Raw genomic sequence first — 27,453 nt, forward strand, 5'->3', positions numbered from 1 at the left:
ACTGATGATCGTTGTAGCTGTTCCGAAGGTGTACTGATGGAATTTCTGCAATGCAAATACGATCGCTAGCATTTCCTTCTCGATCTGGGCATAGCGACTTTCTGTCGCTGTTAGTGCTCTGCTGGCGAAAGATACAGGTTTTCCTTCTTGGATGAGAGCCGCTCCAAGTCCGAGGTCGCTGGCGTCACATTGTATTTCAACTGGCTTTCGCGTGTCGAAGTATGCTAGAATAGGAGCTCTTGTCACTGCATCTTTTGCCTTCTGGAACGCTTGTTCTTGTTCTTCTCCCCAGTGCCATGGTGTGTCTTTCACTGTGAGCTTCCTCAGTGGTTCCAACACTCGTGAAATTCCGGGCAGGAATCTGGACAGGTAATAGATCATTCCGCAAAACCGCTGTACGCCTTGGACATCAGTTGGTCGAGGCATTTCTTGAATTGCCTTTGTTTTCTCTGGATCCACTTTCAGTCCTTTTTTTGTCAGCACGTGTCCCATGAAGACTGTTGTGCTCATGCGAAGTTGCGTCTTGTTCTTGTTCAGACGTATTCCAGTCTGTCTGCATCTCTGCATTAGGATTTCGAGCTTTCTGTCGTGATCTTCAAGAGCATCCTTTTCAGTTTCACCAACTCCATAGACGAGGATGTCGTCTGCTATGCACAGAACTCCGTTTAGTCCTTCAAGTGCCATTTGCAGTCTCTTCTGAAATGTTTCAAAATGGTAGGCTGAAAATATAAGAAATGAGAGCAAAATGCTGAAGCAGCGTTAGCAATATCGAACGAATATTGCGTCATTCGCCATCTTCGTTGTATCCGGTACAAATTTCTCGTTATATCCGATTAGCTTGTTTTTTTCCGACAGAGTGGCCCAAATTAACTTCGGGGAAAGTAAATCAGACTACATAGAGCTAGGTAGCAAGGGGACCCCGCAGGGATCTGTACTGTCCCCGCTTCTTTTCAACGTGGCCATGATCGGGCTTCCTAGCAAACTAGCAGCGATTGAAGGTCTCAGTCATTGCATGTATGCGGATGACATTACTATGTGGATTGGCAAAGGAACTGACGGTCAAATAGAGGAGACTCTCCAAATGGCCATAGGAGAAGTTGAAAAGTATGTAAATGATAGGGGGCTTAGGTGCTCCCCGCAAAAATCGGAAATGCTTTTTTACCAACCAAAGAGGAAATCACGGTCGGATCCCCCGCGGATATCTCTTAAGGCTCAGGGACTCGATATCCCGACGGTGGACAGGATTAGAGTCTTAGGGCTGTACATTCAAAACAACGGTTTCAATGGAGAAGCAATAAAGAAGTTGGAGATATGCGCGCAACAGACTATGCGGCTCATCCGCAGAATCGCAAATAGGCGCTATGGCATGAAAGAAACGAATCTAATCAGATTAGTTCAAGCCTTTGTAATAAGTAAGATTGCTTACGTAGCTCCTTTCCTTAATCTCAAGGCAGCGGAGAAGTCCAAGCTGGAAGGGATCATTCGCAGAAGTGTCAAGCAGGCGCTGGGTTTACCAATTCGGACCCCCACCGCAAAACTTTTAGAACTAGGTCTTCACAACACATTGGATGAAATTGTGGAAGGCGTGACAGTCTCGCAGTACGAAAGGCTGTCGGGAAGCGTTACAGGCAGGCAAATCCTCGCGAAACTAGGAATAAATTACGAGAGTCAGCGAGGTCCGAAAGTGGACATGCTTAAGAGCGTGCGCGATAGGCTGATGATCCCACCACTACCGAAAAATATGCATCCCGTCCACCACAAGGATCGCAGAGAGAAACGGGCTGAAGCCCTCGGCAAATGTTTCAAAAACTATCCGATAGAAGACGTGGCCTACGTGGACGCAGCTAATTGCGGGAGGGGGAGAATGGTGATAGCGGTAGCTAGCGCCGAGACATATCTCCGAGCCGGCGCTTCGATCACGACGGACAGTCCCGAAATTGCAGAAGAAGCCGCCATCGCACTTGCAATAGTGGGCACGGATGCGTCAATGATAGTCAGTGACTCAAAGGTAGCAGTGATGAACTTTGCCAAGGGGAGGGTCTCCCCTCTGACGAACGGAATCCTGCGGACTGCAAGGGACAACCGCAAAATTCGCATAGTCTGGACACCTGCACACGCATCCCTGGCTGGAAATGAAGCAGCTCACGAACTGGCTCGAGGTCTTGCTTTCCGAGCCAGTGGCCATACCGAGGGCTTCGCAGACAGGGATCGTCTTGTAGGTTACAGAGAAATCACACAACATTATAGGCTCAATCGAACAAAGTACCCCGCTGCTGATAAATCATTGACAAAGAGTCAGGCCACCTCTTGGCGCCGTCTCCAAACTTATACGTTTCCGAACCCGGTTATGTGTAGTCGTTATTATCCGGGACAATATTCAAACGAGTGTAAGCAATGTAAGGCCAAAGCGGATCTCAACCATATTCTCTGGAAATACCCTTTTGCCCCCCTGGAGGGACAAAAAATAGTCATTTGAACAATGGGAGGCTCTCCTACTCAGCTCCGATCCGGAGACTCAAACAAAAGTCGTCCAACTGGCTGAAGACGCCGCCAGGAGCCAAGACCTTCTGGCCGTCGTTTAGGCGGGGGGCCTATATGCCCTTCAGACTGTTGGCAATAAACGTTTTACAATCCAAAAAAATATGCGAAGCATACTACTTTAGCTACCACTTCAGCCCTTCACCGTGGTTATGCGCCTCCAAATCACGTGATACATGACGTCACACCACGTGACACGATGACGTCACGACAGTAGAGAAACGGGGCCCACCTCGCGCCGTCGCTGTGGTTGCGCGCCTCCAAATCACGTGATACATGGCGTCACACCACGTGACACGATGACGTCACGACAGTGGAGAAACGGGGGCCCACCTCGCGCCGTCGCTGTGGTTGCGCGCCTCCAAATCACGTGATACATGACGTCACACCACGTGACACGATGACGTCACGACAGTGGAGAATCGGGGGCCCACCTCGCGCCGTCGCTGTGGTTGTGCGCCTCCAAATTACGCGACACGATGATGCTTCGCATTCTCCAGGCTTAGCCAAGTTAAGCCTCAGCCATTTTTTTTCTGATGCCAATGTATACAGCGCAAGAAGGCAAATCATCTGACACCACTTCCAATGTCCTACGTCAGTTAATTTAGCTGCAATGGACGCTTGAAGTTACAAGAAGTCACGGTTTGGGTGACCAGAGGTCGCCGATGCGAATCCCTATGAAAGGCTACGCTTTGATTCGACTCATAATTTTGGGGCCGCCGCGGTGGCTCAGTCGCTATGGTGCGCGGCTGCTGACCCGAAAGACGCGGGTTCGATCCCGGCCGCGGCGGTTGAATTTCTTTGGAGGAGGAATTCTAGAGGCCCGTGTGCTGTGCGATGTCAGTGCACGTTAAAGAACCCCAGGTGGCCGAAATTTCCGGAGCCCTTCACTACGGCGTCTCTCATAGCCTTAGTCGCTTTGGGACGTTAAACTCCATAAACCAAACCAACCAATCGACTCAATTTTGTGGTTCGTGACGCGCCGAATCGTTTGATACCAGTCCGAACAATGAGGTGGTCCACAATCTGTGTGCCATTGGTACCACCCACTGGTCCCACCTGAATGACCTTGTGTTCCTTATTAACGCGAACTTGAGTAATGAAATTTTCCGAGCAAACGCTCCAGAAATTGAAGGATGACAGCGACGCCGAGTTCCCGAGCAGATACCATTGAAGATTGTCAATTAGTTGTCAATTAGGCTGGCACGCCAGCGATGCTCTGGCTCGCAATTTTATCAGAACGAGCTCGACTGCCCACGGGACGGCCTAGTCATCGGACGACCCGCGAACGACTGAACCGGTGGCGCCTCCTGTCGAGCATCAAGCGAGTATTGTGAAGCTCTGCAGATCCCATTAACCCAAGCAGGTTTCAAGAACCAGTCTTCTAATCGTGCTGATTGATGACTAGCTTTCAGTACAATAGCAGTATAATGGTGTTTTCATTATCACACCCGTAAACGTGAGTGATTTGCTGCTGCTCAAGAGCAAAAACAAAACCACACCGAAACAAAGAAGGGGGGTGGGGGTCAACTGCGCCATGGTAGCCACTTTCACTTGGGGATGTAAGTACAGCTATACTCCGTTTCATACATAGCTGTCAACACAGCCAAGGCTGCGGCGCCTGTTCGCGCTCCTCGTCCGCATCGTAATGTAGTGTGTCGAAAGTGAAAAGAGTAATGAACTCAAAATTAAAGTAAATGTTGGTTGATATTGCAGTATAATGATAATGGTGTTTTATTTTGCAAAAAGATTGCTTTTTCTTTAATGTTCTTCAAAACAGAGTGCCTTAGTTTTCTGGTTTTTTTCGGCTCCTCCTGTATCAGGTTTTCGCAGCTAGCCGGCCGGCGATGTCGTCTGCTTTCGTCTTTCAGTTTCCGAGTATGCGGAAATGGCACCGCGATCGCCTACTCGCTTGTTTTCTTCGCCCACTGCGGCTTCAAAAACATCTCCTGCTCGCCCGTTCTCTAAGCTGAAATCTCCGAAAATTCCGAAAGACTCCAAGCAGGTTATTGTCAACGTTTACTCTAGCGTAAGGAAGCGCTTCCCGGAGAAGAAAGTGCGTGAAGTTCTCGAAACTGTGGGCGAGATGACAGGGGTGAGCCCTCGGACAGTTGCGAGGTTCAAGAAGGAAGGTCTCGCTACTGGAATAAGATCACCACAAAAACGACCTAGGAAGGTGACCATATCTAGCTCTAGCAGTGTTAAATATGACAGCTTTGCAGTCAACGCAATCCGACTCGAGTTACATCGTATGTATGCCGTACACTACACTGCCTTTTCCCTTCGAGACAAGTAAACAGCGCTGTGTTTTTCAAAGTAGGTATTAGAGTTTGACAGTTTCGAGTTTCTACCTAATGAATCTTTTAAGAGAAATAAAAAAAACAATAAGAAAACCACCTGAGCCAGGAGTCGAACCTAGGCCATTTGTAAAATGAACGCACAGGCGCGCGCTTCGTACCACTCAGCCACGACGCGAGGCGGACGAACACATTTTGCTTGTTTTTTTGCAGCGGACTACTTTCGTACCTTTGGCAGCGTTGACAGCTATGTATGAAACGGAGTATAGTGAGTTTGAGTCCCGCACTTCTTAAGCTGAAACGCCCGTGCTTCACTCTAAGAGCTGGAGTTACACATTTGAGGCCGAAACAGCCGTGCTTGGTTTCCAGCGCCGTCAGGGTTAAGTGGGAAGGAACGTTGCATCGAGGATGCGACCAGACATCGTGTTGGGTGATAGGAGCTTGTTACATTTCTGGGCGATCCGACGAACGACGAGCAAGCGACGACACCGAAGGTTGTCAGGAATGCCTTTATTCCATCTCGGCAGCCGGGCCGGAAACAGGCGCGCTGCGCTCTGCCCTGGCGCTTATATAGCCCGCGGTATCAGCGTTTTTCATACGCGTCGAGATGAGCAGGAAATGAGCTATACGTTCCGCGCGACAGAGGGTGTTATCACCAGAATAACGTAAGAAGCTGGTGTGAGTCGGACTTCGGATTGGCGGCGAATGCGCGAAATGACAATATCCGAAAACAATTACGAAAACAATTACTCGTGAGACTTCGCTATGTTTGTAACGTTCTTATTTAACGCGAACGACTGCCACGAGATCTCTGGGCACGTGGGGTGGCGGGGGAGGTTCAAAGCTGATACTGTGGAGTAGATGAAGGAGCAGAAACGTTGCCGAATTTCTGCACACAAGGCAAGCTGTGATGCATACGCGCTCGGTTTATTTTTTTTTTTTAATTCCTGCAAACTTATAAACAGCGCAGAAGAAGCGCTAGTTTATCTCCCCCTTAATAATACGTTGCAGTGCGCACTTACCTGCATTTGTCGTGATCATCGCTGATCGTTTATTTCGTGTCAAAGTGCAGGGCGCCTGCTCCGGTCTCCCGTCAGGCTCATGCATCCCCCTCGCCGAAGAAGGCGACGGTTGGGCAGGTCTAGGCAGCGGGACCGCCATGGACGTCGGCAGTGCTTTCGTCACGTGGGTGTTGCTGCGACGCTGAGGCACCTCCCGCCAGCCACTCCTGACAGCGGGGACAGGTGAGGCGCAGGAGCACGTTCTACAGTCGTGGACATAAGTAAATGAAACCGGATACTGCGTTGTTCACGCATTCCGTTTACAAAAGGGAAGAAACATTGTTTCTCCTAGTTATCGCTTATTTCGTGTCAAACTGCAGGGCTCCTGCTCCGGTCTCCCGTCAGGGTCGTGGACCCTCCTCGTCGCAGAAGGCGACAGTTGGGCCGATGTAGGCCGCGCGCCCACCGTCGGCGCCGTCAATGCTTCCGCCACGTGGGTGTTTGCTGAGACGCCGAAGCACGTCTCACCTGCCTCTCCTCGTCCTTTGGCCGGGAAGCTCTCGCAGGTAAGCAGGGAGGAGGACCGCCGCTGGAGTGGAGCACATTGCTGGCTCGTGCGCTTCGATGCAGTCTTTTGTTGTAGAGCGCGTTAAACAGCAGAATGACCGGTGGAACGCTGGGTTCAAGTGCTTGGCGACGCCTAGTGGCGCACATCCTCTGCTCTTGTTCACAGGGGAGCTTCCTTATGAGACCGTTAACATCCATCATCTTGCCTTTTCCCTCTTGAAAGATCCCATGTGCGAGCTCCCGAAATACACTTCTTCAGGAATAAAACCACTTCCAGCTAGCATTCACTCCTGCTTCTAAAGCGGTCTACGGGCCTTATGCTGAATTCCAATGGCAGATCGAGACCGCTCCGTCGGATCGCGTACGGAGCGCGTCGGAGCGCGTAGATTTGCCACCTCCCAGTTTGCGATTGGAATGCCAGTGATCCCTCGGGAGCGCGACGCCAGCGCCGCAGCGGCGACCGCGGAAACTAGGCGCGCCGCCGGAGCGGACGCCCTGCTAGCTTCGTGTTCGAGTGCGACAGGAGTTGCGCGAGGCGCGATCTCCGCGTTGACAGACGCCGTCTCGGCGAAACAAAAAGGAAGTAGTACGAAGGCCGTAATGTAAAACCAAAACCAAAGCGTATGTACAGGATGGTCCACTCTCCGTGAACACGCGAGTATGCGGCCGCGGTCTTCGGAGAGCCGGTGAGCCTGTCCCTACCGTTCACGAAAGAAGTGGCGGACGACGCGCAGGCAAGTTGCTCGCTGCTCGATTTTCCAGCCTTGCGACTGCGAGACGCAAGCCGCTGAACCAATCAGCGAGACAGTCGAGCTTTCGGCAACGACGCCGCCCGCGGACACGCCGAGCGACGAACTGCGCTGCCCCCCTGCCAACGTTTCTCCCTGGCTGCCGTAGTCGTCGGTAAGCCTAACTGTTTTTCATCGATGCCGCAGCTGAGGGAGCTTCGGAATTGTCCAGCGCTGTAGTAAAGGTGCTACTCGCGTCACCGTTTTACTGTGTTCCTCGTCTCATAATAAAATAAAGACATGATCGATTTCTGCGACGCCTCCAACAGCGGAGCTAGCAGACAGCAGGCCAGCCGCACTGGGCATCAGGAAGAAATTTGCTTGTAACGCAGTTATCACTTCTACCAGCAACTCGGTATTGGCCAACGATCCTCAAAAATGATTCATTTTTTACATTCCTCTACTCCAGGGCTTGTTATGAACGCGAACAAAGAATATTAGCGCATTTTACTGACGCCGGCGGCAGGCATATACAGGCCGGCAGCTTCACACTCGCTGTCCGTTTCAGACGAATCTTCACTGCTGGGCTCTGAGCTTTCAGTGCCCGAGTCGGAACTGTCACTTCCATGAAGCAAAATTAGTGCCGCACGGCTCGAAGCAAGATCATTGCCGTCCACTGTTGACTGGAAAGTGCCCGTCTGTCCCGGCTCGCCCGGCTCACCACGTAGCGACGACAGGAACGAAGCGGCTGCTGCCGGTCGCGACAGGAAGCAGACGCGGCGGAAAAGAAAACGTCACGCGAGGTTCCGGTCAAATCCGCCGATTTCGGCAGATCAAGAATCGCTGCTCCACGGAGCGATCCGGGATTTACGCCTGATCCCGATCTGCCATTGGAACATACAACTCGCGCTCCCATTTTACCATTGGAATACGACTGATCCAAACCGAGCAGAAAAACTTGATCCCGATCTGCCATTGGAATTCACCATTAGTGGAAACAAATGCAGACGGCTGACTTTTTTTTCCGCACTTTTCCTGCACTTGAGGAGTCAAGTCCCCCCTTTTTTTTTGCGGCGGAAGCTACACTACTCTAGCTTGGACGCATTTGGCCATGATCACCCGAATGACCTTAAAACAACCTTGAGATAAGTGGTTTGGTGGTGTATTGGGGTTTAACGTCCCAAAGCGACTCAGGCTATGAGGGACGCCGTAGTGAAGGGCTCCGGAAATTTCGACCACCTGGGGTTCTTTTACGTGCGCTGACATCGCATAGTACACGGGCCTCAAGAATTTCTCCTTCATAGAAATTCAGCCGCCGCGGCCGTGATCGAACCCGGGTCTTTCGGGCCAACAGCCGAGCGCCGTAACCACTGAGCCACCGTGGCGGGGCGACCTTGAGAAGTCACGGCTAGTGTTGCTATGCACATATATATCTAACCATGTACTATCGCGCTCAATATGAGTTGCAACGCGCGGTCATCGACCGGGGTTCGTTCCGTGGTGTGCCTCCTCCAAACAGTCGCTCGGAATTCTGGGAGAAACTTTTTCCTGAGCAGGGGTGCTGTTGTTTCCTGGAACAGCAGTTTCTCCCAGAATTCCGAGCTACTGTTTGGAGGAGGCACACCACGGAACGAGCCCCGGTCGATGACCGCGCGTTGCAACTCATATTGAGCGCGATAGTACCTCTGACTTTGAACTGTGACCTTCAACTTCGACCTTGACATTTCACCTTCAACTTTTATCTTGCCAGTTCACCTTGAACATTGAACTTGGACCTTGCAAGGTGTCGGCAGAGGCAGTAAGAAAGTCACGTGGGTGAGTTCAAAATTATGACGTCAGGTATGGGGCATATATAACCAGAGCTGTGCGCTTAGACGCCATGGAGATAGGAGAGCGCGCTGAGGAGCCCACATGTAGTCAACTACCGAACACTGCGGCAGGCCATTTCTAGATTTCGTTACGTGAAATTCGGTTCGGCAGTGTTGAAGCGCTGCTTAATATTTTTTTTACCATTGGCAACTTATCGTTCAGGTGCTGGTTCGTTCCTACGTTGTTACCAGCACTTTTCACGCAACCAGTTCACATAATTCACTGCCACGCGTGCACTTCGTGTTGCGTTGCGTAACCCGCGCCTTTCGCACGCGAAGTTTCCCCGCCAGAGTAGTGTTACCGCTATCTTGACGAAGCCAGATCCCGTGAGCACGATCCCTTGTGAGACATTCTACTAATCGTGCTTGACTTTCGTTATGTCTCATACACTGCCTGCTTTTTCGTTTACGTTGACGCAAATGTACTAGAATCACATACCGTGAGAGTCCTGTGCAGACCAATAACCTTATGATCGTACCTTCTTCGTGCAGCTTTTTACGTCAAATACCCCATCAAATACCATTACCACCCTCGATTCCAGTTTAAATTGGTCTAGTTTATACCGACAGGAAAAAAAAGGACGGGGGGAGCATGGCAGGACAAGAACCAGTAGAGGTCCGACGCCGTCATGAGGCAAAGGAATCTGGGGACCATACGACTTAGTTCTGGTTTCATTACATTCTTTGAGCTCGAAAAAGAAATTGAAAGTCTGAGTAAAAGAATAAGCCAGCGCTGCAACTAAAGATTGCTCGATTGTGCAATGCACCCTGGCTAATCCCGCTTCATTGTCACTACAACGCCGAACAAAGGAACGATTTTGAAACGACTAGCCCGTCAGGCATGAACCTTATTCGCCACGGATGTTTTTATGAGGCTCATATCGTCCACGCTTCGAGGGGATTTCCCGCCAATTCACTATCTGTAAGTTAATTTTACACGGGATTCCACCTACAGGTCTGTAGTCGTATACAACTCAAGGATGAAGCGGCGAATGCTCCTCAAAGGAGCCCCTCCAGCCAATGGCGTCGACCGGCTGTCGTAACATCGTGATGCTCTCGTTATCACGTGATCGTGATCCTCTTGCACCTGAAAGCCCCGGCGTCGTCGAGCTAGCAGCTGGAAGGGGATTAAGCACGACGTCACGACAACCGGACGACGCTATTGACTGGAGGGTGAATGTATCTTAGAGGTGCATTCTCCCATTCGTTGTCGACTTCTGTCCCACTGTATAGCGAGGCGTCGTTTCATGATTGTGGCGATCCTTTCTGTGTCGCTGACTGTAGGGTCATGCGTCTACTTCAAATATTTCTTTTGCACGCCATCAAGATTCTTCTTGTGCAGATCAGCCGGCGTAGAAGTGGTCGGGTGGGATGCAGGCGTCGCGGGTGGGTCAATGCTGTTGCGTTTTACAGCCGCTGGACTCCGCTGGGTAGACTGTCTAGGTGTTCGAATTTCGGCGAGAGGAGGAGTTACGGGTTAAGGTATTCGTGCATGCGAGACCAAAAGAGCGGCTGTGAAGCACGCCTTAGCAAAGCGCTGGGGAATAATTTTGTCTCGCATAAGATTTATGTAATCTGCAATGAAATATCGATTTTTGTGACCCCCTATGACCTTTTTCTAGCTCAAGAGCATGTGGGACCTTTTTTCCCTACTTGTAGTTCCGGCGATAGCCGTGTTGCAAGGATGCCACCCCAGCGCGAGCCGACAGCCGATCGACAGCCAGCGATAGCGTGGCTACATGGCTGGGTGAGCAGCTGTCGACATCGACGGACAAATGCCTCTTCAGGAGAAAGGCTTCTGCTACATCTCTCCAGTTAACCACTTTGATCTTAGCCAAAAGGCCGATACTCCGCCGCGGCGGCTCACTGGCTATAGTGCTCGGGTGCTGACCCGAAAGACGCGGGTTCGATCCCAGCCGCGGCGGTTGAATTTTTTTTAAGGAGAAATTCTAGAGGCCCGTGTACTGTGCGATGTCAGCGCACGTTAAAGAATCCCAGGTGGTCGAAATTTCCGGAGCCCTTCACTACGGCGTCTCTCATAGCCTTAGTCGCTTTGGGTTGTTAAACCCCATGAACCAAACCTAAACCAATCTTCAGTTAACCCTGCCCTGGAGAGACATGGGAGATAAGGGTACTACATGGCTGTGCGAGCAATTGTCGATGGCATCGCGGACAAATTCCCCTTCAGGAGAAAGGCTTCTGCCACATCTCTCCAGTTAACCCTGCTCTGGAGAGACTTGGGAGATAAGGGTACTACATGGCTGGGTGAGTAACTGTCTTTGATATCGACGGACAAAGGCCTCTGCCATATTTCTGCAGTTAACCCTGCCCTGAGGAGACATGGGAGATAAGGATACAGCCGGCCAAATCTTAAGCTGGCGTGCTCGGTGGCCGCGTTTTCCGAGCTCCTGCCCCTTGTGACGGAGCAAACTTGCGAAAATATCAACTCTAAGCACAGGCTCACTAAGCCCGTGCTTAATTAGGAGATTTCCAAAAGTTTGCTTCGTCGTAAAGAGCAGGGGCGCAGAAAAAGCGGCAATAACGCACGCCAGCTAAAGATTTGGCCGGCTGTACTTCATGGCTGAGTGAGCAACTGTCGACGGCATCGCGGACAAAGGCCTCTTCAGTTGAAAGGCTTCTGACATATCTCTCCAGTTAACCCTGTCCTGGTGAGACGTGGCTGGGTGAGCAACTGTCGGTGACATTAACGGACAAAGGCCTCTTCAGGAGAAAGGCCTCTGCCATATCTCTCCAGTGAACCCTGTTCTGGAGAGACATGGCTGGGTGAGCAACTGTCGGTGACATTAACGGACAAAGACCTCTTCAGGAGAAAGGCCTCTGCCATATATCTCCAGTTAACCCTGTCGTAGAGAGATATGGGAGATAAGGGTACTACTTGGCTGGTTGACCAACTGTCGATGACATCGACGGAGAGAGGCCTCTTCAGGAGAAAGGCTTCTTCCATATCTCCCCAGTTAACCCTGTCCTGGAGAGATATGGGAGATAAGGGATATGGGAGGTGGGCGTTAAGTAGGTAGGAGTCTGTGGTCTGTAATTACGTGAACTCTACTGCCCACTTCCGAGCTTTTGACACCACCTTCGAAACACGTGCCTTTGTGTTTGGAGTCCTGAAGCACAGGAGCTCCGACAATGCCTCCGAGCACCGCGTTTAGTTACTCTGACGAGCGGCGCCACCAGAGATGAAGAGAGGGCGACATGGCCTCCAGAGAGAGAGAGAGGGAGGACGGCGGCCCTCCAGCTGAAGGGGTACTCATGGGACTTCGCAATCGCAATGGGGTGACTTCATTATTAGTGTGAAAGCATTGTATGACTATGTACGCGTCGCCAAAAAGTGTCCGTGAAACGTGTCCACAATTTTGTCCGCACGTTCCATCGTGCTATAAAGAGATACGGAAAAAAAGTTTGTATCAGATGGAGGATAAAAAAAGTTTTGCTATGGGGCCAATTTGGTAGATGTGGGCTTATTAGTTAATTCAAGCCGAAATGAAAAACCCACTTGGACGTCGAAATAAGGAGAAGACGTCAAAACAGCCGCAGACGTTAAAATGGCACAGAAAACGGACAAGGAACATGGACAAAGAGTGTCGAGGAGGTGTCAATACTTTCGCAATCCTCCGATGCGGGTCGCCGCAGTGATCTGTTTTTTTTCACACGAACGAGTATACGAGGTATCGAGGCAAGAGAGAGGGGAGTGGAGTTGAAGTATGGTGCTCTACAGTGAAATAAAGTAGCGAAAAATTCCCGAATTTTCTGCAGGAACGAAGATCCGGTGCATACGCGCTGTGTGCTGTAAACGAGCAAACAGCACAAACGCGTTATTTTTGCTCCAAATTGACAATACGGAGCAGTGCAGTTACTTGCCTTTGTCGTGATTTGTCGTTACATCGTGTCAAACTGCGCAGGACGCCCGCTCCTGTCTCCCGTCAGGCTCATGCATCCCTCGCCGCAGAAGAGAACGGCTGGGCGGTGTCTAGGCCTCGGGACCGCCGTGAACGTCGGCAGTTCTTTCGTCACGTGGGTGTTGCTGCGACACCGCTCTCAGATGCTCCTGACAACGGGGACAGGTGAGGTGGAGGAGCACATTACTGGCATTTATATGTGCGGACATGACTAAACGGAGGCCGATACTCCGTTCTTCACGCCTTTCGTGTAAAACATTGTTAGTACTAGAGAAAGCGCACTAGCATCCACTACCAGCATGCACATGCCATAGTTGGCAATTCAAAATAGGTAACGCGTAAAAAATAATACGCGCCAATAGCATGTTCCGTTAATATTTTTCCGCACCTGTACCCTTCGATACCACGTCGGTTGTAGAGCGCGTTAAACGGCAAGAACACTGGGCTTTTAAGTGCTTGACGTTCACAGGGGAGCTTCCTCTGTCGCGGCTGCATAGCCGGGTGCGCAGGTGTGGGTGATGTCGACGGACGTCACGGTGACGAGTGCACAAGTTTCCTTGATGTACCTGATGAAAAAAAAAAAGATTGCGCATGCAGGAGAGAGTGGGTTCTTGTGTTCTTCATTGCTGCTGCACTGCCTCGCGACTCTCTTAACTGTGCCCTGTTCGCGTATCAACCCTGCCCTCTCTACACGAATACCCCTGTATGGGTCTAAAAAGGGAGTAAGGTGTCCTCTGTCACACTCCTTTTTTAAAGGGTGTGCGCTAGAGGACAACTTTCCGCCCTTTTTACTCCTTTATCTTCAGAGAATGGAGAAATGAAGCTGCTGTCCACCTTTCTGCTGAGGTGAAATAAGGGAACGTGTATATACAGGCATATCCAATCGTAGATGTGAGTGCGCTGCCCTCGTAAAGTTTCACCTTTGCAGCTCTCACTACTGTTTTGCAAGGAACGTCTACCAGCGTGGTATATGTGGCTTGCATGTTACGTACGTCAAGCACGCCACGCTCGTACACCACGCGTCGCATGCATCGTTCAGGTCTGAGCTGGTGTCGAATAGACGATTAAATTAACGCGCTCCCTTTCACGAGGCTCCCGTCCTCTGGCACTTCGGCTACTACTGCGTCAGTGCAAGCAACCCATAGGCAGGCGAGCAGTCATTTCATGACTAAATCTGTGGCCTGTGCCCTGCTTTTCAACCTGGCTATAGGTTGTTTGCCGTGGCGCGCCGTAGTAGTCGCGATGCCGGAGACTGGGAGCATCGTGAAAGGCCTCGAGTTCGTTGAATTCGCTGTTCGCCACTAGCTCGGACTTGCTATTGTTGTTGCATCTGTTGTTGTTGTTGTTGCTATTGTTGTTGTTACCGCTATTGCTGTTGCATCTTCTTGATTAACCTGAGGTTAACTTCGCTTTCACAGGGTAGCTTTCGGCGCTTTGATTGTGGAAGCTGGCCGGAGTCGCTCGTCCCGAGTCGCTCGTCCCAGCAGGGGTGACGACTTTCCAGATTTGAACTCCTGCAAGTAAAAAAGGTTGGTATCTGTCTTCGATACACATGCCATATATCGTCGAACGCCATATTGGGAATACTTTGAAGGCTGTCGGAGAATCCTTACTGGGGCTACTCATGAATACGGTGACACAGCCGTCATCATGAGAATTGGACGTCGTTTTGAAAACAAGAGCTCCGTCCACTGAGTGCGGCTTTGTCAGTATGAGAGTAGTTGTGAGACGTCATCTCTGTAACCCGCCCCAGTCACAGACGTGATGTTTCGCTTCATGCTGTCAGCACGTCTTAAAAACAGTCTGAGTTAGAGGAACGCTTGTGTTTCGGCGTACCATTATCAGCAAAGAATGGCATCAGAATACGGCTAAGACGTGCTAACTAGCGGCATGGTGCGACGTCAGTGAACGTTATAGAACCCCAGGCGGTCGAAATTAACCGGAGCCCTTCACTACGGCGTTCCTCATAGCCTGAGTCACTTTGGAACGTTAAACCCCCATGACGCAAGCAGACCAGCAGCCTCACCTGCCTCGTCTGATGCAGACCACTAAAGCGGGATGCAACTCCAGAACAAAGCCCCAGATGCCCCCCACAGGAGGCCATCTAGACATTGGCGTCGACCGATTCTTCCCCTCGACCGATCCATTTATACCTGCTAGACTAAAATGGGAGGGGGTGGCCGATGAGTGGAGAATAATAGGGGTTAATCGGATTTACTGCGGGGTCATGAAAATTGGTCGACCCCGCTGGCGGGTGGGCGTTCTTTGAGGGGCACCTGCTGCTTCGTTCATGAGTTGTGTCCCCTAAAGACTGGTGGGGCACGTGTCATTGTTGATGTTTTTTTTTCACACCAATCTTCTCTCCTACAGCAACATGATAGACGCTTTCTAATTGTAGTCTCTATTTCGCAGCACCGCCAGCGCCATGGGTAGCCCGGTCGCCTGGAATGCCGGACGGAAATCCATTCCAGAGCTACTGCGCGCTCGTAAGCGATCTTTGTCGACAGACAGGGGGATCATCAATCTGCATGTGCGTGCCGAAGTAACCGCTGTGGACTTGGCGTTTACCTCAACCACACCTTCCTGGCGTTCTGGTGGCTATAGTGAAAAATTATCCTGCCGTAATGGCTATCCCTTAGGAATTTCGGGACCACGACTAGCCACAAGGCTGCTGCTGCTGCTACATCAGCCCGATTAAGCAACCGTCTGTGACGTTTGCTGACGTCATGATGAGAATGGATCTGGATGTTTTAACGTTAACGATCGACAGGCGCTGTTAACCGACAGGGCAAGGAACAGAAGATTTAAGTGCACTCCTTTCAGGCCACAAACTGTGCGTTTCCCATCTGACCAATACACTTCTCCGCGTTTATATTAAACGAAGAAGTGCGTACGTGCTGATAGGCAACGTTGTGGGCCGTGGTTGCACGCAGAGGTTTGGGATTCCTTTGACACTCGTAATAAGTATAATGATTATACGTGGTCTAGTCTTCTGTGCAAAGGCACTGAAACTATGCTCACTATGTGAAGCGCATCGAGAAGTGTTTTGGAAAAGTACGCTCACAAATGAGGTGTCAGGGATATCCTCAGCGCTTCTGCCTCGGCCACACTTCATATTTCTCCCCACAGCCTGGCAGTGCTTCAGGCAATTAAAGCCGTTTGGCAGCAAGAACGCTCCGAGAATGGTACGTCATCTAAGCTCTTTTAATGTATACCCGAGGTGTCACCTAGGATTAGATATCCCTGCTGACTTGAAGATTATGGATGAAGTGCCAGTCCGTTGCTCAACGGAAACGTCCATTCGCACACACTCGCCCGAGATCTCAGCTGCCGAGCCGAGTGTATGATCAGCCTCCCTGCTTCCTCTGACACTAACATCTCACGCGCTTCTCCACTCACCACTTACAGGGGCATACTACAAATGTTTTCTCTTCTAAACACCACCCTGTCCCAAGACCTCCTCCAGGACCACCCACCCTTCCGAGGCCACGCTGCCCAGTGACGCGACCTTCAACAGCGCCTCGGCTCTCCCGACTCCTGTTGGCCGCTGCCCAGTGTCGCGACCTTCAGCAGTGTCTCGGCCTCCCCCGATTCCTGTTGGCCGGTAACCGTGTTTGTGTGCTTTTCATTTTACACAAGTGTTGTGTGATTGCCATCATGTATTTTGTTTCTGAACCCCACACTAGCCTCTGGCTATGGGTTCAGTGTTTTGATAATGTGTATGGCAAGAGTAGAAATAAAATGTTTGAATGAACTGGCTTCACAGAAAGTTCCCGGCAAGGAGACGCACGGAGAATGAGACAGGGAAAGGGCCATGCCGGGAGGAAGAGCCAACTCAAGGGAGCCGAAAGAGAGGAGAGCCGAATCAGCCGCCAGAAAGGTTAGATATGCTACTGGCTGGAAATGTCTGCTGTGCATTCGCGCAAAGGGCATCCCCCCCTCCTTCATTTCCTTTTGTTTGCCTAGTAATTGCCAAAGCGTATGCGGCCGCGGTGGCTCAGTGGTTATGGGGCTCGGCTGCTGACCCTAAAGACCCGGGTTCGATCCCGGCTGAGGCGGTTGAATTTCTTTGGAGGAGAAATTCTAGAGGCCCGTGTACTGTGCGATGTCAGTGCAAGTTAAAGAACCCCAGATGGTCGAAATTTCCGGAGCCCTCCACTACGGCGTCTCTTATAGCCTTAGTCGCTTCGGGACGTTAAACCCCATAAACCCAAACCCAGAACTACCGGCTCGAAAGGTGTCTCTATCCATCCGCACACCGTGATTTAACAAGACGCGAGGCTGTCCAATGGCGCACAGTAAAAAAATCGCTGAGGCTTAGGTTAGGTTAAGCCTAGTCAGATGCGAAGCATATTGTCGCCGAGTTGCATATCGAGCACGCCGCTTGGCTAGACGTTCTTGACGCTCTTCATCAGTCTCTGTAGCACGCCGCAACTTTTGCTTTTCATTCCAACGAGCAGCCCTGACTCCAGGAGGCATCTCTATCCCGTGTACGCCTAGCAGAGGCAGGCGCACCCCTTTGTATACCGCCGCTCCAGCATCACGTGTTCACTACAGCGCACCTAGCGGCAGAAGCAGGAAACACATTGGTCGCGACGCCTCGCGCGACGGCGGGAGCTGGGGCCCCGTTGCTCCTATGTCGTTACGTCACGCATCACGTGGTCCTCCTTGGTCGCGACGCCTCGCGCGACTGCGCGAGCTGGGCCCCCGTTTTTCATCTGTTGTGACGTCACGCATCACGTGGTATGACATGGAGGTCATGAAAGGTCAATGCTAACGACACCGCCGCGCTCGAAGATCTGGGTTGGGCTATTTTAGTATGCTTCGCATAAAAACTGGCAGTTTTCCAAACCCCCTCTTATACAGTAGGATCTTTCCGCTACAGATAGACCCCATGTGCAAACACTGCTTAACTCCGGCCACTCTCATACACATGGCATGGACTTGTACACGCTACAACACGAACAACCCAAACACCCCAGAGACGTGGGAGTCTCTCCTGCGTACTTCCGAGCCAGGAGGCCAACGCCGGTTTATCCAGCGTGCGGTGGAGGCCGCGACATCCCGAGGGATCCCCTCCTACATCCCCTAAGCAAGCGCAACCGGTCCTTGGACTGGTTCCCCGTTTTTGGGCGCAATAAAAGAGTTCACCAGCACCATCGTGAAAGGCCGCGCGTTCGTTGAATTCGCTATTCGCCAATAGCTCCGACTTGAACAGCTATTGTTGTTCAATCGTTTTGATTCACATGAGGTTGATTGATTGATTGATTGATTGAAGGGATCTTTATTTACTGAATATTCGCAGAACATGTGGGTGGGCCGCCTAGTCCGGTAGTCCACTGTTTATTGCTGCTGCGCTGGCCCTCCCCACCAGCCAGTGCTGACGGTGAGGATCATCGCTGAGCAGAGCAGTCTCGTACTGTTCCTCTGAGGGATTTGGAATGGGGTCAACTAAGTGATTAAATTGGCATGTCTACCACATGGTGTGGGATCTCTCCACAGTGTGGGCACTGCGGATAGTATGGTGTAGGGTACCACTGGTGTAACTTAACAGGCGTTCGGTATGTGTTGGTTTGTAGACCACTAAGGTTAACTTCGCTTGTGCATGGTAGCTGTTGGCGCCTTGAATGTGGGAGCTGGCCGGAGTCGCTAGTTCGAGTCAGGGTGAGGGCTTCCCATATTTGAACTCCGGCAGCCAAGGAAGGTTGATATCTGTCATCGGTATACTTCCTAAGCCCCGTGGAACACCGTATTGCGAATACTCCGCAGAGAGACATTACACCGGGGCTACTCATACAGGTACAGGGACACAGCTAACAGCATGAGGAGAAATCGGCGTTGTTTGGAAAACAAGAACTCTTGCCACTGAGTGTGGCTTTGTGAGCCTGAGAGTAGTTGTGAGACGTCATTTCTGTAACCCACCCTCATCACATACGTGATGTTTCACTTATTACTGTCAGCAATTTTTAAAATCAATCTTTCAGTTAGTGGGGCGCTTGTTTCGAGGTAGCATTATCAGCGAGGTTTGCATACGAGTACACCTAAGACGTGCTAACTATCGCTATGGTGCGATGTCAGTGCTAGTTAAGAGCCCCAGGTGGCCGAAACTTCCGGAGCCCGTCACGACGGCGTGCCTGATAGCGTGAGCTGCTTTGGGGCATTAAACCCTCATAAACCATGGACCATCAACCAACTAGCAGGATGGTTGACTAATAATGAATATGTAGTTCTTCAACTATTTTCATTGGCCTCCTTATTTATTCAGTGGCCTGTGGCACCTCTGAAGTAATGTCCTCATCACTTTGGAGGGGAGCTCACAGTAAATCATTTTATTTTCGTGCACAGAACTCGAACGGCTAAGGGAAAAAATATTTTACTGTATTTTACGATGAACACGTTCCCTTCCACAACAATTTATATTTGAAAGATAATCCACTCGCAGAAATTGTCTCTGTTTTAAGTTTTCTGAAAGAAGCGGCGATCTTAAACAAACTATAAAATCTCTAAAATCGGCAGTGGCTTAGCTCAGTCAGGACAGGATATACGCAGCGAAAAAAAAAATGGCTGTGGTTTATCTCCGGTTAAACCTGGTAGAGTAGCGATAGTCTAGCTTCTTTCAGTGGCTCAGAAGTCGATTCATCGTCATCTGTCGTCGTGGATGCACTGTCGTTGTCTAAGAGGGCCCCTCTAACCGCGTCGCTTATCGAGACGCTTAGCGCGCTCTTCCTCGATCTCCTAGGCTCGCCGCCTCCTCTGCCTTCTTCCCTACGAGGAGCCCTAGCTTCCTTCGAGTTGTCCATTTCTACCACAGGCTGCGTATCGTTGTGATACCCGCCGCATCTCTGACGACACTCCGCGCATGCGCACGACTGACGAGGCGGGCGGCTAGAATTTGGATGGAGGCAAAATTGTAGAGTCCCGTGTACTGCGCGATGTGAGTGCACGTTAGAGAACCCCAGGTGGCCGAATTTTCCGCAGCCCTTCTCAGCGGAGTCCCTCATATGTGAGACAGTTACTGCATATTCTCTTTCGTCAAAAAACAATTTTCTATTATACGAAGGAACTCCAATCCCTGCTCGGCACGACGCCTTGCCCGTGGTGCCACGGCTCAGCGCGCAGCCACGCTGACCTCGTGAAGCGATTGGCGTAGTGTAGCTCTCGCTACAAAGATTCCGTCTACTGACATTTCGGTAGCGACGCGCTGTCGTTGTCTCGGGCAACGCGGGGAGGGGGGGGGGGGGCGTTCAAAGCTGACGTTGCAGAGTGCAATAAAGTACCACAAAAATGGCCGAACATCTGTGCGGGAAACAAGCTGCGGTGCATACGCGCGCTGTTTTTGCTATAAACGAGCAAACAACGCAAACGCATTACATTAGCTCCGAATTAACAAGTTGCAGCAGTGCAGTTACCTGAAATTGTCGTGATCATCGCTGACTTCGTGTCAAACTGCAGGCCACCTGCCCCGGTCTCCCGTCAGGCTCATGCATCCATCGCCGCGGAATACAGCCGCTGGGCGGGTCCAGGCCGCGGGACCAGCGTGAGCATCATCAGTGCTTCCGTCACGTGGGTGTTACTGCGACGCCGTCGCCCTCCCCCCTTGCAACGTCCTGACAACGGGGACAGGTGAGGTGGAGGAGCACGTGACTGGCACGTAGAGTTGCGGGCATGAGTAGACGGAGCTCGATATTCCGCTCTTCACTCCTTCCATGTGAGAAACAAACATTTTAAGCATGAAATGCTTTTAGCCCCCGTTGTCGGCAGTGTGGTGACGTCACGCCGAGACCGAGAGCCATCATCCGGGCACTGAAATCCACTCATCCGGGCATTGAAATCCACTGATCCGGGCATTGAAATCTACTCATCCGTGCACTGAATTCCAGTCATCCGGGCACTGAAATCCAGTCATCCGGGCACTGAAATCCAGTCATCCGGGCTCTGAAACGAGAACATCCGGGCACCGTACGAGACTTAACGAGATTTAACGAGACTCTGTAAGCCCTCCTACGCGACCGGCATGCAAGCGCCGGTTGGTCTCCAAATGAGTCACAAAAAATAACTGCTGCCAGTGCCTTCTCAATGTTTATCAAGATATCAGTCGCTGTGCGTTTGATAATGCACGGAATTATAATTTCCGATTTCTAATAACGCGTGCAAAAAGCACATAAATGCCACGATACACTTCGTTGTCATACGTGATCTCTTAGGGCTTCGCGCATCGAAGCAAAGCCGCGCATGCGCACAGGGGCCGGGGGAGAAGCGCTGCGTTCAAAGGGCAAGGCATCGCGCCGAACGGGTGGTAGCGTTCCTCCCTTCCATTACGGTGCGGTTCGGGTGTCCACCGAGATGGCAGAGAATTACTGCGCCATTTCCTTTCCTCAAAAAATCTCTGCCTCTCCCGTAACCGAGAGTAGAGTAAGCATGAAATGTTTACGGGCCTAATGTCATCTCGGTGGACACCCGAACCGCACCGTACAGGAAGGGAGGAACGCCACCACCCGTTCAGCGCGATGCCTTGCCATTTGAACGCAAGGTTTTTTGAGGAAAGGAAATGGCGCAGTAATTATCTGCCATCTCGGTGGACACCCGAACCACACCGTAATGGAAGGGAGGAACGCCACCACCCGTTCGGCGCGATGCCTTGCCCTTTGAACGCAGCGCTTCTCCCCCGGGCCCCTGTCCGCCTGCGCGGCTTTGCTTCGATGCGCGAAGCCCCTAAGAGATCACGTATGACAACGAAGTGTATCGTGGCATTTATGTGCTTTTTGCACGCGTTATTAGAAATCGGAAATTATAATTCCGTGCATTATCAAACGCACAGCGACTGATATCTTGATGAACATTGAGAAGGCACTGGCAGCAGTTATTTTTTTGTGACTCCTTTGGAGACCAACCGGCGCTTGCATGCCGGTCGCGTAGGAGGACTTAGAGAGTCTCGTTAAATCTCGTTAAGTCTCGTACGGTGCCCGGATGTTCTCGTTTCAGAGCCCGGATGAGTGGATTTCAGTGCCCGGATGAGTGGATTTCAGTGCCCGGATGAGTGGATTTCAGTGCCCGGATGAGTGGATTTTAGTGCCCAGATGAGTGGGTTTCAGTGCCCGGATGATGGCTCGCGGTCTCGGCGTGACGTCACCACACTGCCGACAACGGGGGCTAAAAGCATTTCATGCTTAAAAACCTTGCGTTCAAATGGCAAGGCATCGCGCTGAACGGGTGGTGGCGTTCCTCCCTTCCTGTACGGTGCGGTTCGGGTGTCCACCGAGATGACATTAGGCCCGTAAACATTTCATGCTTACTCTACTCTCGGTTACGGGAGAGGCAGAGATTTTTAAGCATGAAATGCTTTTAGCCCCCGTTGTCGGCAGTGTGGTGGCGTCACGCCAAGACCGAGAGCCATCATCCGGGCACTGAAATCCACTCATCCGGGCATTGAAATCCACTCATCCGGGCATTGAAATCCACTAATCCGATCACTTAATTCCAGTCGTCCGGGCTCTGAAACTAGAACATCCGGGCACCGTACGAGACTTAACGAGATTTAACGAGACTCTGTAAGCCCTCCTACGCGACCGGAATGCAAGCGCCGGTTGGTCTCCAAAGAAGTCACAAAAAATAACTGCTGCCAGTGCCTTCTCAATGTTTATCAAGATATCAGTCGCTGTGCGTTTGATAATGCACGGAATTATAATTTCGGATTTCTAATAACGCGTGCAGAAAGCACATAAATGCCACGATACACTTCGTTGTCATACGTGATCTCTTAGGGGCTTCGCGCATCGAAGCAAAGCCGCGCAGGCGCACAGGGGCCCGGGGGAGAAGCGCTGCGTTCAAAGGGCAAGGCATCGCGCCGAACGGGTGGTGGCGTTCCTCCCTTCCATTACGGTGCGGTTTGGGTGTCCACTGAGATGGCAGAGAATTACTGCGCCATTTCCTTTCCTCAAAAAAACCTTGCGTTCAAATGGCAAGGCATCGCACTGAACGGGTGGTGGCGTTCCTCCCTTCCTGTACGATGCGGTTTGGGTGTCCACCGAGATGACATTCGGCCCGTAAACATTTCATGCTTACTCTAATCTCGGTTACGGGAGAGGAAGAGATTTTTTTGCATGCGCATTAGCATACACTACGAGCATGCACATACCATAATTGGCGATTCCAATTATTTAACGCTTGAAAAAATATTAGGAGCGAATAGCATGCTCTGTTTACGTTTGTGCGTACCTGTACGCTTCGACATCGTGTTTGTTGTAGAGCGCGTTGAACGGCAGGAACATTGGTTGAACGCCGGCGTTTGAGTGCTTGACGTTCGCAGGGGAGATTCCTCTGGCACGGCTACATAGCCGGGTGCGCAGATGTGGGTGAAGTAGACGGACGTCACGGTGACGAGTGCACAAGTTTCCTTGGCGTAGCTGATAAAAAGAGAGCTTTCGCATACAGGAGAGAGTGGGTTCTTGTGTTCTTTTCCTTGCTATTGCAGTAACTCACTACTCTCTTAACTGTGCGCTGTTCGCGTATCAACCCTGCACTCTTTACACCTATACACCTATATGGGTGTAAAAAGGGAGTAAGGTGTCCTATAGCACACAACTTTTTGAAAGGGTTTGCGCTAGGGGATAACTTTACTTCCTCTTTTCATTCTTCTTAGAGAGTGCGGAAATGAAACTGCAGTCCCTCTTTCTGCAGAAGTGGAATAAAGGAACGCATATAGACCTGCTCATCGAACCGTAATTGTAAGTGCGCTGCCCTCGTAACGTTTCACGTTTACATCTCTCGCTACTTTTTCGCACGTCTAGCAGCGTGGCACTTCGCTTGCACGTAACGTACGCCAATTACCCCATGTTCGTAGACCACGCGTCGCTTGCACCGTTCAAGTCGGAGCTAGTGTCGAATAGCGGATTAAATGAAAGCACGGGCTTTCACGATGCTTAAGCAACCTATAACCACGTGAGCAGTCATTTACTGACTAAATCTGTGGCCTATGCCATGGTTTTTTACCTCGCTATCGGTTCTTTGCACTGATGCCGTAGTAGTCGCGGTGCCGGAGACCGGGGGCATCGTGAAAGGCCGCGCGTCCGTTTGATTCGCTGTTCGCCACTAGCTGGGACTCGAATCGCTAGTGCTGTTGCATCTTCACGATTAGCATGTGGTTAACTTCGCTCTAACAGGGTAGCTGTCGGGGCTTTGGATGTGGAAGCTGGCCGGAGTCGCTTGTCCGTGACGGGTGAGGACTTACCAGATGTGAACTCCGGCAGCCAAGGAGGTTGGTATCTGTCTTCGACACACTTCCCAAGTACAGTGGACACACTTCCCAAGTACAGTGGAACTCCGTATTGCGAATTCTCTGCAGAGAGACATCGCACCGGGGCTGCTCATATAGAAATGGGGAAACAGCCGTCAGGGTGAGGAGAAATCGGCGTTGTTTGGAAAACAAGAACTCCTACCACTGGGTGTGGCGTTGTCAGTATGAGGGCAGTTTTGAGGCGTCATATCTATAACCCAAACTTATCATTTACGTAATGTCAGCAATTTTTATAAACAGTCTTTTTGATCAGGATGGATGTTTAGGGAGTTTGTTGCTCATGATGAAAAACTGTAGTGCTCGAGACAAGGACACAACGAAGACAACACATGCACTAACTTTCCACTCAATCTTTATTCAATGCACAAACGGATTTTAAGTAGTGCGAGAGCATCAAATTATCCTCCCAAAAGCCTATAACACCGCAAGTCACTTCACATTTTGTTCCAGGCATCAAGAAATATCTCTTTCTTTGATAGAGATAGAGACGGGATGCTTACACACTTTTAAGTTTTTTATTCGTCTCGCTTCAATAATCTCCCGTGTTAGCTGTTTTCTGCTTTTGTTAATCACCTGGAATTCATCGAACTTCGGCATGCATATATCTGGTTTACATTCCTCACAATGTTCTGAAAGATTGCCTTTTTCATTTTCTATATATTCTTATTGTTCTCGCGTAGCCTCTCGTTTAGGCATCTCCCGGTTTGGCCTATGTAAAACTTACCACATGACAGTGGCAAAGAATACACGACGCCTTCTACGCAGTCAAAAAATTTCTTCTTGTGATTCTTTGTACAGCTTTGATTTTTCACAGAGTTAGGATTCATCATCTTACATAATAATCTTACATAAGAAAGAGGCATTGTCAACAAGTGCTTCAAAAGGGCTCTGGAAAAGTCGTGGGGGCACCGTGTGAACAGCAGTTTTCAGGGACAAGTAAAACGGTTACAAGAGGCTGGGTATCCTAAAGCCATCTGTGTCAGTGGCTGAGGGGATGATTGGTAAAAATAATTCCAAATGCCAAACTCAGCCTGGGAATGTAGGAAAACCGCAGTAGTTCCGTACATGCACCGGATTTCCCATAATCTGAAAAACCTGGGCCAACGAGTAGGCGTTCAGGTAGTGTTTTCGGCCCCAGATAAACTCCCAAAACTATGTAAGATGACAAAAAATCAAAGGTGTACACAGAGTCAAAATAAGAAATTTGTTGACTGCGCAGAAGGTGTCGTATATTCCTTGCCACTGTCATGTGGTTAAACCGGGAGATACCTAAACGAGATACTACGCGAGCACAATAAGAAGGCAACTCAGTTTCTACAAAGCACGTTTAAAGAATTATTGCTGGACAATATTCGTGAACTGGAGTGCTTCAATATCCTGGCCGTACTGCAGCTTTATCACAGCCGCATTCAGAGCCCTTTAACTCCACATACCACGCACACTGTCAGGGGTGGATCCATGCATCCGCAATTCGTGCAGCAGCAGCAAGCCAACGCATCGCTTTCACGGTCCTCCGCTGGCTCCTCGACGTCATGCAGTTATGCGACGGCCCCCCAGAACCCTCCTTATTCGGCAACGCCCCCGAGCATGGCGTTAGGTCACTCTGAAGAGCGTCGCCGCCAGGGATGAAGAAAGGGCGAGACTGCCCCAATAGAAAGATGGAGGATGGCGGCCCTCCAGATGAAGGCATACTCATGGGAGATCGCAGTGTGGGGACTTCGTTATTAACGCGAAAGCTTGATACGGCTATGTACTCGTCACCAAAAAGGTTCCCGCAAAAGGTGTTCGAAATTTAGCCCACCTTCCTGTCGTCCTCTAAAGAGATATGGAAAAAAGTATGACTTTATCATAGAATGAGAGAATCTCGCTATGGGGCGAATTAGGTTGATGTGGAGTAATACTGTAGCGCCACCGCTTCGGCACGCGGAAGACGACGAAGCGGTGGGCACGCGCAGGAGAACGCCGGCTCGCGCAGAAGAGAACGCTCTGGACTTCGGCCTCGCCGGACGCTGCGGCCGCTGCTCTGTCGCTACCTCTTCTCAGGCAGCCTCAAATAAACGTGGCACGCGCAGGAGAACGCCGGCCGCAGCGTCCGGCGAGGCCGAAGTCCAGAGCGTTCTCTTCTGCGCGAGCCGGCGTTCTCCTGCGCGTGCCCACCGCTTCGTCGTCTTCCGCGTGCCGAAGCGGTGGCGCTACAATACCATTGATGTGTGTGTGTGTGTGTGTGTGTGTGGAGGGGGGATGTTCAAGGCTGACGGTGTAGAGTAAAATAAAATAGCGCAGAATTTCCCAATTTCTGCTGAGGAAACAAGCTCCGGGGCAAACGCGCTTTGTGCTCTAAGCGACGAAACAGCGCAAACGCGTTACTTTATCTCCGAATTAACAATGCGGAGCAGTGCAGTTATTTTCCTTTGTCGTCAACATTGCTGATAGTTATTTTGTGTCAAACTGCAGATCGCCCGCTCCTGTCTCCCGTCAGGCTCATGCATCCCTCGCCGCAGAAGACGACAGTCTGGGCGGGGCTAGGCCGCAGGACCGCCATTGGCGTCGGCAGTGCTTTCGCCACGTGGGCGTTTCACACTCGTGCCCCGCTGCTACCACGTTCTGTCAACGGGGACAGGTGAGGTGGAGGACAGGCATGTGCAGGTGCGGACATGAGTGAGCGGAGCTCGATATTCCGCTCTTCACTCATTCCCCGTAAATAAACAAAGAAACATTGTTTGTCCCAGAGAAAGCGGAATAGCATCCACTACCAGCATGCACATACCATAATTGACAATTGAAATTAGGTAACGCGTAAAAAATATTAGGACCCAATAACATGCGGCGTTTACTTTTGTCCGCATCTGTACGCTGCGATATCGTGTTTTAAGCATGAAATGCTTTTAGGCCCCGTTGTCGGCAGTGTGGTGACGTCACGCCGAGACCGAGAGCCATCATCCGGGCACTGAAATCCACTCATCGAGGCACTGAAATCCACTCATCCGGGCACTAAAATCCACTCATCCGGGCACTAAAATCCACTCATCCGGGCACTAAAATCCACTCATCCGGGCACTGAAATTCAGTCATCCGGGCTCTGAAACGAGAACATCCGGGCACCGTACGAGACTTAACGAGATTTAACGAGACTCTCTAAGCCCTCCTACGCGACCGGCATGCAAGCGCCGGTTGGTCTCCAAAGGAGTCACAAAAAATAACTGCTGCCAGTGCCTTCTCAATGTTTATCAAGATATCAGTG

At 50.9% G+C, this 27,453-nt stretch overlaps 1 protein-coding gene across 31 annotated transcripts in view; it reads left to right on the forward strand.

Annotated features, from left to right (window-relative positions):
- The window catches only part of LOC149347888 (uncharacterized), a 356,391-nt gene that overhangs the window by 237,321 nt on the left and 91,617 nt on the right, over window positions 1–27,453 (forward strand). For 14 of the 31 annotated variants that reach the window (XM_089587674.1, XM_089587676.1, XM_089587649.1 and 11 more), the window contains 5 exons: window positions 5,908–6,079; window positions 6,217–6,402; window positions 12,923–13,084; window positions 14,338–14,448; window positions 16,375–16,502. The exons of 11 other annotated variants lie outside the window; for them this stretch is intronic. The gene's annotated coding sequence lies outside the window, so the exon portion shown is untranslated. Of the gene's footprint in view, window positions 1–5,907; window positions 6,080–6,216; window positions 6,403–10,658; window positions 10,747–12,922; window positions 13,085–14,337; window positions 14,449–15,331; window positions 15,354–16,374; window positions 16,503–27,453 lie in introns of those variants that run through there. 6 more of the 31 variants (XM_089587650.1, XM_089587652.1, XM_089587651.1 and 3 more) reach the window with 6 other exon arrangements.

This window comes from Amblyomma mixtum, chromosome 4 (assembly GCF_055824585.1).
Source record: "Amblyomma mixtum isolate Tamu chromosome 4, ASM5582458v1, whole genome shotgun sequence".
NCBI classification, from domain to species: domain Eukaryota; kingdom Metazoa; phylum Arthropoda; class Arachnida; order Ixodida; family Ixodidae; genus Amblyomma; species Amblyomma mixtum.